Here is a 14397-nt window from a genome sequence, read left to right on the forward strand (position 1 = left end):
TGCATGTGACAACTAACTACAGTCTCTCGCCTTATATCTGCCTCTCTCATACTGTCCTTTCTACACACACACACACACACACACACACGCGCCCCACATTATCTACTGACATCTTATTTGTTTAGATTCATTCTTTCCTTAATCCATCCTCCTAATATGAAGGCATCTCAATTTTGGCTAAACACATATTCAGATGCTTTCATCATTATGACTGTAAAATACTGCTGATTACTGAGCCAAGAAGTGACTATGATTGCATTTCCCTTCTTGCACAATATTTAGTTTTTCTTAGAGTTAATTTCCTCATTTTCCTCTTTGCTTTGTTTTCATTGAACATCTATATTCCCATGCCCTCCATTATCTCTGTCAATGTGATTCTCAATATAATTTTCCACTTAGTTAAATCTGTTAAATAATTTATCGGCTTTACATTCTTCTAGAGGCGTGCCTGTTGGAGCATCTGACCCCATATTCCACCCTGAGCTGGTTATTTTCTATGCCTGACACAGAGCTATTGTCCTGGGACTCCCTCACTGTCACCTTTGACAACGCTTTACCTGTCTCCTCTGTGAGATGGTCCAGCTTTTGTACCCTATGATTTCCTTTATGCATTTCTGAATTATTTAAGTAGCAACAGGAATAGTGTATTGTTTTGTAATTTTAAACCAATTCAATTCTTCTAAAATTTTCAATCCATTTTTATTTTTTTTTTATTTTTTTTAACGTTTATTTATTTTTGAGACAGAGAGAGACAGAGCATGAATGGGGGAGGGTCAGAGAGAGGGAGACACAGAATCTGAAACAGGCTCCAGGCTCTGAGCTGTCAGCCCAGAGCCCGATGCGGGGCTCGAACTCACAGACCGTGAGATCATGACCTGAGCTGAAGTTGGCGGCTTAACCGACTGAGCCACCCAGGCGCCCCTCAATCCATTTTTAAAGTTACATGCAAAATTTGGGGGCACCTGGGTGGCTCAGTTGGTTGAGCATCCGACTTTGGCTCAGGTCATGATTGCACGGTTCATGAGTTTGAGCCCCGCATCGGGCTCTGGGCTGACAGCTCAGAGCCTGGAGCCTGCTTCAGATTCTGTGTCTCCCTCTGTCTCTGCCCCTCAGCTCCCTCACTCTGTTTCTCTCTCTCTCTCTCTCTCAACAATAAGTAAACATTTTAAAAATTGATTAATTTTAAAGTTATATGCAAAATTTTAAACAGACCGGGACTATTGAAGAGAGCCCATGTGCTAGAAACTATGTAATGGAGACCAGCTTTTAAGACCTCAAGATTCAGTGGGGATGGGTGGGGGAGTCCAAATGGGGAATAACAGAGATGATGGCTGCAAACAACAGATGAGCCAAGCAAAATTCATCAAAGTTAAACTAATCTCACATAGTGGCTATCAATTACATTAACAGTGGAATAGGACAGGACTGGAGAAAAAATTTGATCAGGAAGAAGGAAGAACTTCTAGGAACAGAGTTGTGGAGGCATGAAAGCAAAGAGAAGAGGGTTACTACCATGCCCATGCAAGATGGCCTCAAGCTCGGAGGAAATCTCTTTGGGCACCAAAGGGTATCAATCAAAAAAAGTAAGACTTCTAAGGGCCTTCAGAGGGGAAGAAGGAATAATCTGTGACGTCAGGGCAGGTAGAGAAATGTTTTTCAACATCTAGGATGCCAAAGCCCAGTCAGAAAATTAGAGATCGTGTCATGGCAGGTATGCTAATCCATCCAGAGCAGAAAATCTACGAGAATCTACCTTGAGTCGGGACAGCACTGAGGAGGGTCACCTACCAAAACAAGAATTAGAAATGTGTCCACGAATGTCTGACAGGTGAGTGAGAAAAGAGCTTATAAGAAAAATTAAGCTGGGGCACCCGGGTGGCTCGGTTGGTTAAGCGTCTGACTTCAGCGCAGGTCATGATCTCACAGTTCGTGGGTTCGAGCCCCACGTCGGGCTCTGTGCTGACAGCTCGGAGCCTGGAGCCTGCTTCAGATTCTGTGTCTCCCTCTCTCTCCGCCCCTCCCCTACTTGCACTGTCTCCTCTCTCTCAAAAGCAAAAATTTAAAAAAATTTTGAGAAAAATTAAGCTTACATTTCACTATAGACCAGGTAATAAAATATAGACTTCTTGAGTCTTATGTTTCCTTAAACCTTTTAAACATCCTCATATTTATTATCGGTGCCACCCTCTCTTCTCTTGGCTTCTGTGACACCACGTTCCGCCTAGTTTTCCTCCTTCTTTACCAGCTGCTTCTCAGTTTCCTTCTGAACCTCCTTCTCCTCTGTGGGACCAGTAAACACTGGAGCTGAGGCTCAGACCTGGGCCCCTTTCACTCTTCCGTCGACATGTTCTTGTACAATGTCAACCAAGCCCATTGTCCTAATACTATTTATATGCCAGCGGTTCCCAAATTTCTATCTCTAGCCCTGGCCTGCGGGCTTATGTCACCAACTGCCTACTTGGCACCTCCCCTTAGATGTCCACCACACATCTCAAGTTCAGGATGCCAAAAAGCAAAGAAAAAGAAAAGCATCGGATTTCCTTCTCCAAGGCTTTTCTTCCACCACTCTTTCCCATATCAGTAAATGGCACCATTGTTGTGGGACACGGTCAGGTCTCCTCTACAGGCCCGGAGACCACCCAACGCTCACCATAGAATTAATCATTTTTTTTTTCCTTTCTGGTGGGAAACAAAAAGAATTAGCCAACTGTAAGTAATCCATTGTTATGAAGGTAAACACATTAAGACCTGGATGCCCCATTCCCAAGGGTTAGAAAACGCATTTTGCAGCGGGGTGGGGGAACCAGGCAATGCGTGCATGATTCCTACAAAAGGAAAACAAACATCTTCCTTTGTCCAGAAAGTAAGCTTGTTCCTCAATGTTTTCATTGTAGAATGGAGGAAAGGGCACCGCAGTTCAACTGCTTTCGCTGAGGGAAGAAGTCTGTGATTGGCTGTCCCGGGAAGATAACGGAAGGGAAGAGAAACACTCCCCCCTTTTGAGCAGCCCCCCCCCCCCTCCAGTCACACCCACCGGCAGTCCCACACCTTTGGCGTGACCTGCGAGAGCCTCTCCACCCTTTCTCAGCATCTCAGCCACACTGGCTTTCATCTGCTCCTGGACTAACGCCAACCCTCTTTCTTGCCTCTGTGCCTTTGCACATTCAGTTCCCTCTACTAGTCTGCGAACGCACGCATGCGCACGCACACACACAAGCCAGCTCCTAGGCATCCTTCAGGACTCCGCTTCTACATCATGTCTCCAGAGAAGCCTTCTCTGACATATTCTCCGTCGCTATTCCCGTGATGTGGTCTCAGAGCCCCGTGTGTTTCTCCAACCGTTGGTACAAATTCAAATTTTATGAGCATTTACGTAATTTTGTGTTTGATGCATCTAATAGATCTCATTGCGTTCAAAGTTCCAAGAGAATGGTGACTGTGTCCCAGGAACCTCACGTGGTCCCGAATCTATCGAAGTAGACATTCACTAAATAGTTGTTGAATAAACAAGCAAACAATAGATCAGAAGTAATTTGGTGGCTGGGGGTGGAGGAGGGAATTTAAAGGCTAGAGGAAGGAGGGGCACCTGGGTGACTCAGTCAGTTGAGTGTCTGACTCTTGATTTCAGCTCAGGTCATGATCTCACGGTTCATGGGTTCAAGTCCTGCATCAGGCTCTGTGTTGGCAATGTGAAGCCTGCTTGGGATTCTCTCTTTCCCTCTCTCTCTGCCTGTCCCTCACTTACGCATTCTCTCTCTCTCTCTCTCTCTCTCTCTCTCTCTCAAAATAAATAAATAAACATTAAACAAAAAGACTAGAGGAAGGACCAGGGTACAGAATGAATGACAGTAAGATTGTTAGAATACAGGGCGATTCTGATACTGGGTAAATCAGTCAGTTAACTGTAAGCCTCTTGATTTCAACTCAGATCATGATCTCACTGTTCGTGGGTTCGAGCCCCACATCGGGTTCCATGCTGGCAGCGTGGAGCCTGCTTTAGGTTCTCTGTCTCTCTTTCTGCCCCTCCTCAGCTTGCACTCTTTCTCAAAATAAATAAATAAACTTCAGAAAAATTGTTAGAATACAACGAATTTAGGTGAATGCTGGAAACACCAGAGGGGGTTCCTTGTATACAGAGGGACAGCTCTCCAGTCAAGCCACGCCAGGATGACAAACCCCAATGTCTCTCGTCACAATGCCCTGATCTGCCTCTGAGATCTGAAATTTGAAATCACCACTCTTCCTTGTCCTTATATTTCCCCTGCACTCACTGGTGTTTCCTCCCCGCTTCACTCATTGTGAGTCACCAAGACCCTTGGTCCCTATCTGAATAGCCTTCATTCCCTGTCCACAGATCAATAAAGTCATTGTCAACACTCTATGTGCTCTCTTCCTTAGCTTTCCATATTGCTGGGCCAGCATCCAATCCAAAGGATTGCCTGTCCTCCATCTTGATTCCGCGGTGCAACCCGCAAAGCCCATGGGAGAAAGCCCATGAACCATGCAGCACATCACAAATCCACACAATTCCTCTTTGGACCTTGGCTCTACTCGGTGACGCTTTTACTCCCCCAGCGAATCCAAACTCCCCCAACCTTCAGTATTCACCTATCCAGTGGTTAGGTGCTTAGGTGAATATTTTCAGTATTCACCCGTCCGGTGGTTCTTAACCCTTGACCGCTCACTAGAACCTCGTGAGGAGCTTTGAAAACCACCAGTGCAGGAACTTCCAGAGATACTGATCTAATTATTCTAGACTGGGATGCAGGTAAGCAGTTTGTTTGTTTGTTTTTTAACTCTCTGGGTGACTCCAGTCTACTTAATAGCAGAAACATTTTCCTGTGCATGGAGACTACATGGGGCTGTCTTTGAGAGGAGAGTGATCCTCCTGGGGAGGTAACGTGTTGATCTTCAGGTATTCTAAGAGAACGCCAAAGGCATGCTTGCGGACTTGAGAGACTGAGCTAGAGGTCCATAGGCCACTGCCCACTTGCTCTCTCCCTCAGAGCCAGCACAACAGAGAGGAGGAGAAAACGATCTCAGTCGGTGAAGGGTTGAGGAAAGTGAGCATGGGAACCATGACGGGGGTGTTGGGGGCTGGGGAGGAGTCAGTAATGGAGCAAGGAAGGAGGAAAGTAGACCTCGGCATATTTTCTTAAGTCCTACACCAGAAATCACAAACTGGCTGCTGGAGACCAGGATCCTATCTACAGATATTTGGCCCCACAGTGCTCTAATTTTGTTGTCGTTGTTATTGCCGTGCTGTGCTCACCACAAGGGTAGCCACCATTTGTCACCGTAGAGCGCCATTACAGCGCAATTGACCATATGCTCTATGCCACCCCCTTCATCCCCATGACGTAGTCAATCCACAGCTGGAGGCCTGTATCTCCCACTCCCCTCCACCTTAATTTTAAAATTAGTAACATGAGAAATTGAGGCAATTTACCTGGAGATCCTCATTTCTCACTCTTCCTTAAAAATGTTTTCCAGATACCTGACTACATTGGGACCACATGCCTACAGGGCAACAATGTCCGGTGCTGAGGGACATTTGTCCTGTTCTAAACGGGGCCCACACTCTACACTTCATCCTTGGCCTGGCCTGCCTACCTCAGTCGTTTATTTGATCTGCCTGATATCTAGAAACATCTAAGCTTTCAAACGCTGGCCTAAGCCATGAAGCTTTGCCCCATTCCATATTGGTCAAAGAAGTAAATCAGCAAGTCAGGCAAAGTCATAATGCCTGATCTCCCTTGCCCACTCCCATCCCCCCCAAACCAACAGTTGGACCCTGTGCGGCTCTTCTAAACGTTTTTCTAAAGCTCTTAGTAAAGAACCACTGAACGTCCCCCAGGGTCTAGTGTATCTGTCGATAGGAAGATCGCCACAGATGGACGCAGAGCAGAGAGAAGGCAACTTTGCTCCAGGGTCTCAAGGCAGACATCTCATTCTAAACTTCACAGTGATGAGGGGCACCTGGGTGGCTCTGTCAGTTAAGCGTCCAGCTTCGGCTCAGGTCCTGAACTCATAGCTCACGGGTTCGAGCCCCGCGTCGGGCTCTGTGCTGACAGCTCAGAGCCCGGAGCCTGCTTCGGATTCTGTGTCTCCCTCTCTCTCTGCCCCTCCCCTGCTCACACTCTGTCTCTCTCTCCTTCAAAATAAATAAATATTTCAAAAAATTTTAAATTTCACAGTGATGAGAATGAGCTGAGAAGTGACTTCTCAACTAGAGAGAGAGAGAGAGGAAGTCTGAACCCCTGATTTCCCTCTTCCCAGAGATTACCTAAAGACACTTCCTGTGGGGAAGAAGGAAGGGGACATTGTTACTGACCTCTGACCACCAGACCATAGCATAAGTGACTATGCCCAAAGCTTTCACTTCCTCCTACTTGGTCCAACACTCTTCTGAAGTTTCCCTCTTAAAAGCACCAATGTCCAGGTACATGCTGGTGCCCCCTGTGGCATTTGACATTACAGAGTCCCCTCCACCCCTAAAGTTTCTCTCTTTGGCTCTCAGTATATCTTGCCATGCTAGCCCTCTCCTCTGTCTTTCTGGCTCCTTCTCACCTCTCCTTGGCTTGGCTTCCTTTACAATTCTTGTCTCATAAATAAATTTGTTTCCCTAGATCCTGCTGACTGGATACTTCCTGGATGTCCAACAATCACCTTAAATTCTGCTTCTCTCCCTCCCTTTGTTTCCATAGACTATATATCATAAATACTCCTGGTAACTCCAAGAAAGGAGAAAATCCCTATCAAAGCCCCTCTCGGGATCTGATAACAATCCCAATCATAGGATGAGTTCATGGCCATCTAAAACAGAGGGGAAGGTACCTTAAATGTTGAAGCTCTCACAACAGAGATTGTTGAGAGAAGAAGCGTGCAGGAAAGGAGCCTGCTCCTGACAGAGGGCAGGATATGCTAGTTTGAAAAGGTGTAGTCAGTATTACATTCAGGGTTTACATTCCAAAAACAAAATGCACCTCTTCAACAGCTAATCCTATAGATGATCATATTTACTAAGCAATTGTTACCTAGTTATTCATTCATTCAGTAAACTTCCCTCTTCCCTGTGGGCCAGGTACTAGGTGCTAACCTTTAACAAGACGGGGCCTCAGTCCTCGGGAATCGCGGGGATAACAGGCGCTAAACAAATGTATAGTAGATTCAGGTAGATAAACACAAATACACGATTACCTCCGTGGTAAGTGCTATAAACGAGTCCTTCAGAGGTACTGGCGGTATCGTTGAGCCCACCAGGCTCTACCACCTCAGGGCCTTTACACCTGCTACTCTCTCCATGCACGTCTTTATCCCCAGGTCCTGGCGTGGCCAGCCCTTTCTCACTATTCATTACAAGGAGGTTTTCTCTGATTTTCCTACCTGTGCTATAGAAAGGGAACCTCTAACCAACTAGATGTTCTAGACTTCCATGAAGCTGGGAAGTGCCTCTCTGTTTTTCTTCACCAACTTTTCATTGCACAGATATAGGTTTGAAGGAGGCAAAGAGTCAGACTCAATCAGGGTTGACAAATCAGATTTAGAATTCAGAGTTCAGAAATAGAATTCACGGAATTGGTGACTTGCCTATATATGGGAGACGAGGAAGAGAAACATGACCGTGATGAGTCAAATACATCAGTGATTGATTGAAATTCAAAAACAAAGAGAAGGAAGTTTGGAGAAGATGATTAATTTAGTCTTGGATGAATTTAAGCTGTCCGAAGGACATCCGAAGTCTCTTCAGTGAACAGTCAGAAATCAAGGACTAGAACAAGAGAGCATAGTCAGGGCTGGAGCTACAGATCCAGAAGACTTTGGGTGGCGGCCAAAGCCATGGGATTGGGGGGTGGGGGGCCACCCAGGAAATGTATGTACAATGAGAACAGAGGAGGACACATTGGGAGCCCTGGGTAACTGAGACGGAAAATCCAAGAGATGACAGCAGAAGGAATTGACAGAGAGAGATGGGAGAACCAAGAGATCTCAGAGTCACAACAGTTCAAGATAAAAGAAGTTCAAAAAAGTGGAAGCGATGACAAATTCTGCAGAAAACTTAAGATAAAAGTTGGGTAAACAGGAGATCATGCATGACCGGACAATGAGTAATTTTAGCTTCGAATCTAATGTTGTAAGACTGGAACGCTGTCATCCTTCCTATTAGAGTCACCTGCTATCTTCGGGTCACTGCCCCCCAACTTCTTGAAGAGTTCAGCTCCCGGCTGACTTGTACGCTCTCCGACCCTACTCCCCTTGAACTTACATCCATGTACATGGTCCTTCCATTAGCCTCACTCTTCAGGTCTCTGACCTCTTCACCTCCAATGAGCTTGTCTTCCACTCCTTTCAGTCCATTAGCCTTTCGGTTCCTCCATCTTGGTTTTCTCCTCTGTCTTCCTGGTTCCCTTTTACCGTTCCTTGGCTTGGTTCCTCTTGTGTGCGATTCCTGCCCCTCAGGCTGATTTGTTTCTCTAGACATAGCTGATTAGACATCTCCTATAGTCATGCTCTAATGCCAAAATCTACAATCTTTCCGTAATCTTAGTTTTAAGCATCCCACTCTCTCTAATCGCCATCTTCTATCTTTCCATTTCACTCCTTCTTTTACCCCAACTCCAACAATCCCTTCACCTCCGTGCCCCAACCAATAATCCATTGATCCAACTACCTCTCACTATCTCTCCTGACCCTTGTGGCAACACTCGTCTCCTTACCCAGTTTAATGTCCATAGTAAGTCATTAACACCACTCCCTCCGATACGCCCTCACCTCCCTTGTTCCATTTTGAATTGTACTGCCTGGCCAAAAGCCAATTTAAAAAATCAATACTGCTTAATTCCAACTGGGGCTCATTTGTACCTGAATTTGCACCACTAGCTGGAAAAAAGCATGCAACCATGCTATGACCAGTCTCACTTAAATGTATGATCCTTAACTCCAATGCTGCCAGGCAATTATAACTTTATTTCTCTCGTTCATTCTCTTACTCTCCTGAACGATCAGGAGGTGAGAGCAGACAAGCTGTAGAGGGCATTGCCTTTCAATACTTCTTCCACTGTCCTCACTCTCAGTTTCCTCACTGAAAAGACAGATGCCATCTGAAAAGTATTTCCTCATGCTTCCATTGTAACATCTATCCACCTCCCTTCCTTTGTGTCCTGCTCTGTCTTCTCTTCCTCTCTGCATCTTTCTCCATTCTCCTGTTACTCTGGACGAATTGAACTGTGTCAAGTAAGGGACAGCTTCTCTACTTATGCACTAGAGCCTAGCTCCTCTCACCTGCTCGAGGACATTGCCCCGGTAATTCTTCCCGTTTACACTTGACCTCAACCAAAAGGCCAAGGAGCAATGCAGTTCTTCCCTTTTGAATCTGCTCTCACAAATTCCCTCTCTGCTAGATCATCCCCATCAGATTACAAACACATTATTTCTCCCGACTAATAAACAAAACAAAACTCTTCTGATCCTACTTCTCTCCCTAGCTACTGTTCTATTTCTCTCTTCATTTACAGCAAAATTCATACTTGTCTCCTCCCACTCTCTTGACCCATTGAAATATTCCGTCCTCAAAGTACATGACCTATCAGCATCATTCGATTTGGTCCATCCCTCTCTCCTTCTTGACATATTTCTGAAGTCATCTCCCGGGACACCACACTCTCCTGATTTTCTTCCCACTTCCTTCCCGCTCTCCCAGCTCCCTCACTGGTTCGTGCTCATCTTTTTGGCCCATTAACATTAAATTACTCCAAGGTCCAACTCTTAGAACACTTCTCTTTTCTATTTAATCTCATTCCAATGATGATCTCATCCATCCTCATAAGTTTACATCCACCCGCAGGATGTCGACTCCCAAATGCCTATCTCCAGTCCCCTCGACAGCTAAACTCCATCCTTTATCCAGTTCCCTCAAGACTTCATCTACAACTGAATGTCTTCTAATCACCATCTTACATTTCATTGGTACAAACCCTATCTCTCTTTCTTTGTGTTTTTTTTTTTTTTTTGCTGCTTTATACCTTTGTTTGACAGTCAGCAATTAGTTCTCGCCCACATTAACAGTCTGTAGATTTTGAAAGTGGTGACAGGTACATAGATAACCAAGGTATAGAGTTTATTTGATGAATCTCCATCCTCATTACATTTTCTGAACAATCACACATGGATATGGTGTGGAACATTCCTTATTCCTTTGGCCCAGACAGCTTTTTTTTTTTTTAATTTTTTTTGATGTTTATTTTGGAGAGAGAGAGAGAGACAGAGCATGAAAAAGCAGAGAAAGAAGGAGACACAGAATCTGAAGCAGGCTCCAGGCTCTGAGCCATCAGCACGGAGCCTGATGTGGGGCTCGAACCCATGAACCATGAGATCATGACCTGAGCCGAAGTCAGATGCTCAGCCCACTGAGCCACTCAGGCACCCCAAGGGCCCAGACAGCTTTGTTGAGCCTGGGGTCGAGGCGCACATTTGGAGTTCCCATCTCCTTCATAGCAAATTTCCGGATCTCTTCGAGTGCCCGAGGGGCACGCTTCTTGAAACCCACTCCATGGATGCGCTTGTGAATGCTGATGGTGCGTTCTCGGGTCACTACCTCGTGGATGGCAGAACGGCCCTTCTTCTTCTCGCCACCCTTCTTTGCGGGAGCCAGGCCCGGGTTGGAGAGAAGCGCGCCAAACCCTCTCCCTTAATCTCTCCCCCCAACCTACTTTTCCCACAGTACTCCCCAGCTCGGTAAACGGCAGCTCCGTCCTTCGGTTCCTCAGGACAAAAATCTCTGCGTCCTTATTTCTCAGACCCCACATCCCACCTCTTATCATGGGTTATCGGTTCTTCCTTCAAAATAGATCCATAACAGGTACTTCACTGCTACCTCCCTGATCTAGGTCACCATCATCTATCATCTGAATTATTGCAACAGCTTCCTAACTAGGCAGGCCCTGCTTCCTTTCTTGCTCTTTTCAATCTATTCTCGACACGGGGGGATCCTTTTTATCTTATTTTTGAACCCATTTCATTTATTTTTGACAGAGACAGAGACGGAATCTGAAGCAGGTTCCAGGCGCTGAGCTGTCAGCACAGAGCCTGACACTGGGATCAAACCGACAAATCCTGAGATCGTGACCTGAACCGAAGTTGGAGGCTTAACTGACTGAGCCACCCAGGGACCCCCAGAGTGATCCTTTTAAAATTTCAGACAGAACGTATCACTCCTCTGCTCAAACCCTTCCAACAGTTTTTCAGTTTACTCACAGAAGTTGGGGCCATTAAGATGGCCTAAAAGGCTTGACGTGACTTGACCCTCCTCCTCTCCATTACTTCTCTGACCTCAACTCCTGCTCATCTTTCCCCTCACTCTCAGCTCCAGCCACACTGGCGTTCCGGAAAACATACCAAACACTCCTACGTGGGGCCTTTACACTTGGCTATTTCCACTCCCTAGAATGAGTGTGGTGAGTAAGACATCATCAGGGACCTTAGCAGGGGCAGTTTCCTTGACACGATGGGTTGAAACGAGTGAGAAGGTAGTTGAGAAATGTTTGGAAAATGTGGAAATAGAGACTGAGATTGGTGGCTACTATTTCAAGAAGCTCGACTCAGTAGAGAAAGAGAGAAATCAGACGGTAGCTAGGGCGTAGATGCAGGGACATGAGAAGGAAGATTTTTGTTCTTCTGGGATTTCTGTGTTGATAGGTGGGGGTGGGGAGCTTGAATTTGTTTATAGGCTAAAAGGAGGTAGTAGAGGGAGAAGTGAAAGATCCGGTAGAGGATCATCGATCCAGCCCAGTCCTGCAAAGAAGATTCGATAGCATCCAACAAATACTACTAAATGATGCTGTGTTAAGATATGCTGACGCATGAAATCAACATCAAGCGGCACAAATGGATGTGAGCAAGGTTAAAACCACAACTGTAGATTCTGGTTTTAAAGCTGAAAGGAACAAAGAAAGGAGGAAAGGATTGCTTATAGCAAGTTGAGAAACTTCATTATTTTTACAGCCTCTCTTTTCTCAGCATGCAAGAGACTGCAGTCTGTTGTCAGTGAGGGGAAGGTGAGAACGGGGCGTAAAGAAGGTATTTCAGGTCAAAGATCCACGATAATAATTAAAGGGAATAGGAGAGGAAGCTAATGAAACCAGGAGGAAAAGAAAGATCAAGCAGCTCCGAATGCCTACATGAAACTGACTGCCATTAACTCGTAGAGGATCCATTCTCTCCAACCGTGTCATTTTTATCCACTAACCCTCAGCACTCAAGTACAGAATGGTTTGTAGAACCAGCAGGTGGTTGGTGGCTTCCGGGGCAGGGAAAGAGGTCAGGTGTAGTGCTAAGATCCCAGAAACAGCCAGCTGAGTTGTGTATTTCCAACCCATCTGCCTCTAATAGAGAGACAATAAATGCCAAACACTTAATGCCCCAGCTCCCCTACAGCTAGGGGAAGCCATGCGTCGATGAGACATGGCAGAAGTCTACACACGATGCCCTTCTGTTTTCCTTTCTAGTGTCACCAGCACAGTCATGAGGCCTAGAGAGGCAGCAGCCATTTGGTGACCTTGAGGCCACAAGAAGGTGCATAAATCCAGCATAGTAAGGACGTCAGGGCAGAGAGGGGGAAGGAACATGGGTTCCCGATAGCGTTCAGAGCTGCTGTTATCAGCTCTGTTGCCTATGTGGAACAAATAAACCCTTATTTATGTAGGACATGGGTGGTATGTTTTCTGGTCGTTTGCAACCCAATGGGTTCATAACTGAAGGTTAGGTAAGTACCAGGCTAGGTAAGTACCAGGCTAGGTAAGTGTGTTAGTCACTATGCTCTTGGTTATAAAAAACATTAGGTAAATGTGGAAGCTTCTTTCGTATCCCAGGTGTGGGATACAAAACAGACCAAGCTGCAATTCAGTATTGACTGGAGAGAGCCGCTACGTCAATGATGTCTGTCTCAAGATGGCTCCAAATGATTTCCGTACTGCAAAATGAAGCCAAACTCGGGATGGGGGTGGGGGTAGGGAGGGATATTATAAAATAATATAAGGGGAAAGAAGTGGGAGAGGATTTAATGAGTCATATGGCTGCAACAGCCAAGAGATAGAATTGGCTTCAGGTCCAGGAGGATCCATAGCTCAAATAATATCATGAGAAAAATTATCTCCCTTCATCTCTCAGCTCTGCTTGCCTCTGTTTGACTCGATTCGTTCCCAAATCTCTCCAAGTATGCACAACTTCCAGCAGCTCTGTTTTTACACATTCCTTAGAGCTCATGACCCCATAAGCTGACCCCGACCCTTTCTCTGACAGTGTCCGTATCAATCCCCAACAAGCATTGCTTGGACGGCCTGGGTCAGGGGCCCACGTCTATATGGTGGAGGTGGTTAGGCTACATGACCAACAGCCCCACCAGTACCATGTGGAATGGAAGAAGGGTTCCCAAAAGATACAGGTGTTCAGCACACTAAGAAGCAATGGGCCAACTATGGCGGAAAAACAAAGTGAGGCCGGGAAGGAGACGAACAAACTGGGGGGAAAAAATGAGTGGGTTATTGGACTAGAGCGATTGACGAGGCTTCTAATTTGTATGGAGAAATGACACAAGAGTTGGAACGATAAAAACTTGTGGTCACACAGTAAGATACAGACGTTCAGTATTTCAGACAGGTAGAACAGTCCTAGATGATAATTGGCAAGGTGTGCGTAGTAGAAAGTAGTAGAAGACGGTGATAGAAATAAAGATCTGAGTCGGAAAAAAAAAAAAGATCTGAGTCGACGACATTAAGGTCGTAGATCAAGAATCAAGATTATCAAGGATAGATTTATATCTTAAGGCCTTAAACTAGTAAAATATTTACAGTACCTGTGTTAATTACATATTCTTATGTAACAGATTCCCCCTGGGCTCAACCCCGTTGTAGCTTATGACAGAATTTCCTACCTTGTTAAGGCTGCGTATCCACTGAGTTTTTCATTTCGGTGATCGTATGCCTCGTGTCTGGAAATTAAATTTTATGAAATCTTGCCTTTTGTTTTACTTTATGTTTTTAATGATTGACGTATAAATATTTTACGATCTGTTATAGGATGTCAACCTATTATTTTAAGTGCTTGAGGGTTCAGATTTTCCCGTTTTAAGTATGCTGAATTTTACTCATAATGAATTGCTCCCTTGTGTGCTTTGAATTTCCCATCAAAGGAAACATGGGAAGTTGTTTGTCAATGAGTATAGTTTCAATTTTGCAAGATGAAATAGGTCTAGAGATCTGTTATACAACAATGTGAATATAGTGAACACTCCTGAGGTGTATACTTTAAAAGGGTTAAGAGGGTACATTTTATATTATGTATTTTTATTACAATTTAAAATTTTATTTAAAAAAAAAAAAAACTAGCCATGGAGCGCCTGGG

Source organism: Lynx rufus, unplaced genomic scaffold (genome assembly GCF_022079265.1).
Source record: "Lynx rufus isolate CCGP_SWC_20201006 ecotype Redwood Valley unplaced genomic scaffold, mLynRuf1.p SCAF_31, whole genome shotgun sequence".
Taxonomy (NCBI): Eukaryota; Metazoa; Chordata; class Mammalia; order Carnivora; family Felidae; genus Lynx; species Lynx rufus.